This window comes from Bufo gargarizans, unplaced genomic scaffold (assembly GCF_014858855.1).
Source record: "Bufo gargarizans isolate SCDJY-AF-19 unplaced genomic scaffold, ASM1485885v1 fragScaff_scaffold_10_pilon, whole genome shotgun sequence".
Taxonomy (NCBI): Eukaryota; Metazoa; Chordata; class Amphibia; order Anura; family Bufonidae; genus Bufo; species Bufo gargarizans.
The window spans coordinates 147,312-154,232 of record NW_025334056.1 but is presented as its reverse complement, the minus strand read 5'-3'; the positions used below and the strand labels follow the sequence as shown (position 1 = coordinate 154,232).

At 36.8% G+C, this 6,921-nt stretch overlaps 1 protein-coding gene across 1 annotated transcript in view; it reads right to left on the bottom strand.

Moving 5' to 3' along the window:
- Positions 1-6,921, bottom strand: part of LOC122922282 (SH3 domain-binding protein 1-like) — a 134,941-nt gene that overhangs the window by 31,688 nt on the left and 96,332 nt on the right. The window lies entirely within an intron of this gene.

The following is a 6,921-nucleotide window of genomic DNA, read 5'->3' as shown; positions in this document are numbered from 1 at the left end:
TACTCTCCGTATATAACACTGTATATATAGAGGTCACCTGTACTCTCCTGTATATACACATTGTATAATAGAGGTCTGTACTCTCTCCTGATATAACACTGATATATAGGTCACCTGTACTATCCTGTACTTATATACATAGAGGGTCACCTGTACTCTCCTGTATATAACACTGTATATAGAGGTCACCTGTACTCTCCTGTATATACATGTATATATAGAGGTCACCTGTACTCTCCTGTATATAACACTGTATATATAGAGGTCACCTGTACTCTCCTGTATATAACATTGTATATATAGAGGTCACCTGTACTCTCCTGTATATAACATTGTATATATAGAGGTCACCTGTACTCTCCTGTATATAACTGTATATATAGAGGTCACCTGTACTCTCCTGTATATAACACTGTATATATAGAGGTCACCTGTACTCTCCTGATATAACACTGTATATAGAGGTCACCTGTACTCTCCTGTATAACACTGTATATATAGAGGTACCTGTACTCTCCTGTATATAACACTGTATATATAGAGGTCACCTGTACTCTCCTGTTATATACATTGTATATATAGAGGTCACCTGTACTCTCCTGTATATAACTGTATATATAGAGGTCACCTGTACTCTCCTGTATATAACACTGTATATAGAGGTCACCTGTACTCCTGTATATAACACTGTATACATAGAGTCACTGTACTCTCCTGTATATAACACTGTATATAGAGGTCACCTGTACTCTCCTGTATAACACTGTATATAGAGGTCACCTGTACTCTCCTGTATAACACTGTATATATAGAGGTCACCTGTACTCTCCTGTATATAACACTGTATATATAGAGGTCACCTGTACTCTCCTGTATATACACATTGTATATATAGAGGTCACCTGTACTCTCCTGTATATAACTGTATATATAGGTCACCTGTACTCTCCTGTATATAAACTGTATATAGAGGTCACCTGTACTCTCCTGTATATACACTGTATATAGAGGTCACCTGTACTCTCCTGTATATAACTGTATATATAGAGGTCACCTGTACTCTCCTGTATATAACACTGTATATATAGAGGTCACCTGTACTCTCCTGTATATAACACTGTATATATAGAGGTCACCTGTACTCTCCTGTATATAACACTGTATATATAGAGGTCACCTGTACTCTCCTTTATATAACCCTGTATATATAGAGGTCACCTGTACTCTCCTGTATATAACACTGTATAATATAGAGGTCACCTGTACTCTCCTGTATATTAACACTGTATATATAGAGGTCACCTGTACTCTCCTGTATATTACACTGTATATCATAGAGGTCACCTGTACTCTCCTGTATATAACATTTGTATACATAGAGGTCACCTGTGCTCTCCTGTATATAACATTGTATATATAGAGGTCATCTGTACTCTCCTGTATATAACATTGTATATATAGAGGTCATCTGTACTCTCCTGTATATAACACTGTATACATGGAGGTCACCTGTACTCTCCTGTATATAACACTGTATACATGGAGGTCACCTGTACTCTCCTGTATATAACACTGTATATATAGAGGTCACCTGTACTCTCCTGTATATAACACTGTATATATAGAGGTCACCTGTACTCTCCTGTATAATACTGTATATATAGAGGTCACCTGTACTCTCCTGTATATAACATTGTATATATAGAGGTCACCTGTACTCTCCTGTATATAACATTGTATATATAGAGGTCACCTGTACTCTCCTGTATATAACATTGTATATATAGAGGTCACCTGTACTCTCCTGTATAATACACTGTATACATAGAGGTCACCTGTACTCTCCTGTATAATACACTGTATACATAGAGGTCACCTGTACTCTCCTGTATATAACACTGTATATATAGAGGTCACCTGTACTCTCCTGTATATAACATTGTATATATAGAGGTCACCTGTACTCTCCTGTATATAACACTGTATATATAGAGGTCATCTGTACTCTCCTGTATCTAACACTGTATATATAGAGGTCACCTGTACTCTCCTGTATATAGAGATCACCTGTACTTTCGTGTATATTACATTGTATATATAGAGGTCACCTGTACTCTCCTGTATATAACACTGTATATATAGAGATCACCTGTACTCTCCTGTATATAACACTGTATACATAGAGGTCACCTGTACTCTCCTGTATATAACACTGTATACTTAGAGATCACCTGTACTCTCCTGTATATAACACTGTATATATAGAGGTCACCTGTACTCTCCTGTATATAACACTGTATATATAGAGATCACCTGTACTCTCCTGTATATAACACTGTATATATAGAGGTCACCTGTACTCTCCTGTATATAACACTGTATACTTAGAGATCACCTGTACTCTCCTGTATATAACACTGTATACATAGAGGTCACCTGTACTCTCCTGTATATAACACTGTATATATAGAGGTCACCTGTACTCTCCTGTATATAACACTGTATATATAGAGATCACCTGTACTCTCCTGTATATTACACTGTATATATAGAGGTCACCTGTACTCTCCTGTATATAACACTGTATATATAGAGGTCACCTGTACTCTCCTGTATATAACATTGTATACATAGAGGTCACCTGTACTCTCCTGTATATAACACTGTATATATAGAGGTCACCTGTACTCTCCTGTATATATAGAGGTCACCTGTACTCTCCTGTATATAACACTGTATATAGAGATCACCTGTACTCTCCTGTATATAACACTGTATACATAGAGGTCACCTGTACTCTCCTGTATATATAGAGGTCACCTGTACTCTCCTGTATATAACACTGTATATATAGAGATCACCTGTACTCTCCTGTATATAACACTGTATACATAGAGGTCACCTGTACTCTCCTGTATATAACACTGTATACATAGAGGTCACCTGTACTCTCCTGTATATTACACTGTATATATAGAGATCACCTGTACTCTCCTGTATATAACACTGTATACATAGAGGTCACCTGTACTCTCCTGTATATTACACTGTATATATAGAGGTCACCTGTACTCTCCTGTATATAACACTGTATACATAGAGGTCACCTGTACTCTCCTGTATATAACACTGTATACATAGAGGTCACCTGTACTCTCCTGTATATAACACTGTATACATAGAGGTCACCTGTACTCTCCTGTATATAACACTGTATACATAGAGGTCACCTGTACTCTCCTGTATATAACACTGTAAATATAGAGGTCACCTGTACTCTCCTGTATATAACACTGTATATATAGAGGTCACCTGTACTCTCCTGTATATAACACTGTATATATAGAGGTCACCTGTACTCTCCTGTATATAACACTGTATATATAGAGGTCACCTGTACTCTCCTGTATATTACACTGTATATATAGAGGTCACCTGTACTCTCCTGTATATAACACTGTATATATAGAGGTCACCTGTACTCTCCTGTATATAACACTGTATACATAGAGGTCACCTGTACTCTCCTGTATATAACACTGTAAATATAGAGGTCACCTGTACTCTCTTGTATGTAATACTGTATATATAGAGGTCACCTGTACTCTCCTGTATATTACACTGTATATATAGAGGTCACCTGTACTCTCCTGTATATAACACTGTATATATAGAGGTCACCTGTACTCTCCTGTATATAATACTGTATATATAGAGGTCACCTGTACTCTCCTGTATATATAGAGGTCACCTGTACTCACCTGTATATAACACTGTATATATAGAGGTCACCTGTACTCTCCTGTATATAACACTGTATATATAAAGGTCACCTGTACTCTCCTGTATATAACACTGTATATAGAGGTCACCTGTACTCTCCTGTATATAACACTGTATATATAGAGGTCACCTGTGCTCTCCTGTATATTACACTGTATATAGGGGTCACCTGTACTCTCCTGTATATTACACTGTATATATAGAGGTCACCTGTACTCTCCTCTATATAACACTGTATACATAGAGGTCACCTGTACTCTCCTGTATATAACACTGTATACATAGAGGTCACCTGTACTCTCCTGTATATATAGAGATCACCTGTACTCTCCTGTATATAACACTGAATATATATATATAGAGGTCACCTGTACTCTCCTGTATATTACACTGTATATATAGAGGTCACCTGTACTCTCCTGTATATAACACTGTATATATAGAGGTCACCTGTACTCTCCTGTATATAACACTGTATATAGGGGTCACCTGTACTCTCCTGTATATAACACTGTATATATAGAGGTCACCTGTACTCTCCTGTATATAACACTGTATATATAGAGGTCACCTGTACTCTCCTGTATATAACACTGTATATATAGAGATCACCTGTACTCTCCTGTATATAACACTGAATATATATATAGAGGTCACCTGTACTCTCCTGTATATAACACTGTATATATAGAGGTCACCTGTACTCTCCTGTATATAACACTGTATATATAAAGGTCACCTGTACTCTCCTGTATATTACACTGTATATATAGAGGTCACCTGTACTCTCCTGTATATAACACTGTATATATAGAGGTCACCTGTACTCTCCTGTATATAACTGTATATATAGAGGTCACCTGTACTCTCCTGTATATAACACTGTATATATAGAGGTCACCTGTACTCTCCTGTATATTACACTGTATATATAGAGGTCACCTGTACTCTCCTGTATATAACACTGTATACATAGAGGTCACCTGTACTCTCCTGTATATTACACTGTATACATAGAGGTCACCTGTACTCTCCTGTATATTACACTGTATATATAGAGGTCACCTGTACTCTCCTGTATATAACACTGTATACATAGAGGTCACCTGTACTCTCCTGTATATAACACTGTATATATAGAGGTCACCTGTACTCTCCTGTATATAACACTGTATATATAGAGGTCACCTGTACTCTCCTGTATATAACTGTATATATAGAGGTCACCTGTACTCTCCTGTATATAACTGTATATATAGAGGTCACCTGTACTCTCCTGTATATAACACTGTATATATAGAGGTCACCTGTACTCTCCTGTATATAACACTGTATACATAGAGGTCACCTGTACTCTCCTGTATATAACACTGTATATATAGAGGTCACCTGTACTCTCCTGTATATAACACTGTATATATAGAGATCACCTGTACTCTCCTGTATATAACACTGTATACATAGAGGTCACCTGTACTCTCCTGTATATAACACTGTATATATAGAGGTCACCTGTACTCTCCTGTATAATACACTGTATATATAGAGGTCACCTGTACTCTCCTGTATATAACACTGTATACATAGAGGTCACCTGTACTCTCCTGTATATAACACTGTATATATAGAGGTCACCTGTACTCTCCTGTATATAACACTGTATATATAGAGGTCACCTGTACTCTCCTGTATAATACACTGTATATATAGAGGTCACCTGTACTCTCCTGTATATAACACTGTATACATAGAGGTCACCTGTACTCTCCTGTATATAACACTGTATACATAGAGGTCACCTGTACTCTCCTGTATATAACACTGTATATATAGAGGTCACCTGTACTCTCCTGTATATAACACTGTATATATAGAGGTCACCTGTACTCTCCTGTATATAACACTGTATATATAGAGGTCACCTGTACTCTCCTGTATATAACACTGTATATATAGAGGTCACCTGTACTCTCCTGTATATTACACTGTATATATAGAGGTCACCTGTACTCTCCTGTATATAACACTGTATATATAGAGGTCACCTGTACTCTCCTGTATATAACACTGTATATATAGAGGTCACCTGTACTCTCCTGTATATAACACTGTATATATAGAGGTCACCTGTACTCTCCTGTATATAACACTGTATATATAGAGGTCGCCTGTACTCTCCTGTATATAACTGTATATATAGAGGTCACCTGTACTCTCCTGTATATAACACTGTATATATAGAGGTCACCTGTACTCTCCTGTATATTACACTGTATATATAGAGGTCACCTGTACTCTCCTGTATATAACTGTATATATAGAGGTCACCTGTACTCTCCTGTATATAACACTGTATATATAGAGGTCACCTGTACTCTCCTGTATATAACACTGTATATATAGAGGTCACCTGTACTCTCCTGTATATAACACTGTATATATAGAGGTCACCTGTACTCTCCTGTACATAACACTGTATATATAGAGGTCACCTGTACTCTCCTGTATATAACACTGTATATAGAGAGGTCACCTGTACTCTCCTGTATATAACACTGTATATATAGAGGTCACCTGTACTCTCCTGTATATTACACTGTATATATAGAGGTCACCTGTACTCTCCTGTATAGAACACTGTATACATAGAGGTCACCTGTGCTCTCCTGTATATAACATTGTATATATAGAGGTCATCTGTACTCTCCTGTATATAACATTGTATATATAGAGGTCATCTGTACTCTCCTGTATATAACACTGTATACATGAGGTCACCTGTACTCTCCTGTATATAACACTGTATATATAGAGGTCACCTGTACTCTCCTGTATATAACACTGTATATATAGAGGTCACCTGTACTCTCCTGTATAATACTGTATATATAGAGGTCACCTGTACTCTCCTGTATATAACATTGTATATATAGAGGTCACCTGTACTCTCCTGTATATAACATTGTATATATAGAGGTCACCTGTACTCTCCTGTATATAACATTGTATATATAGAGGTCACCTGTACTCTCCTGTATATAACACTGTATATATAGAGGTCACCTGTACTCTCCTGTATAATACACTGTATACATAGAGGTCACCTGTACTCTCCTGTATAATACACTGTATACATAG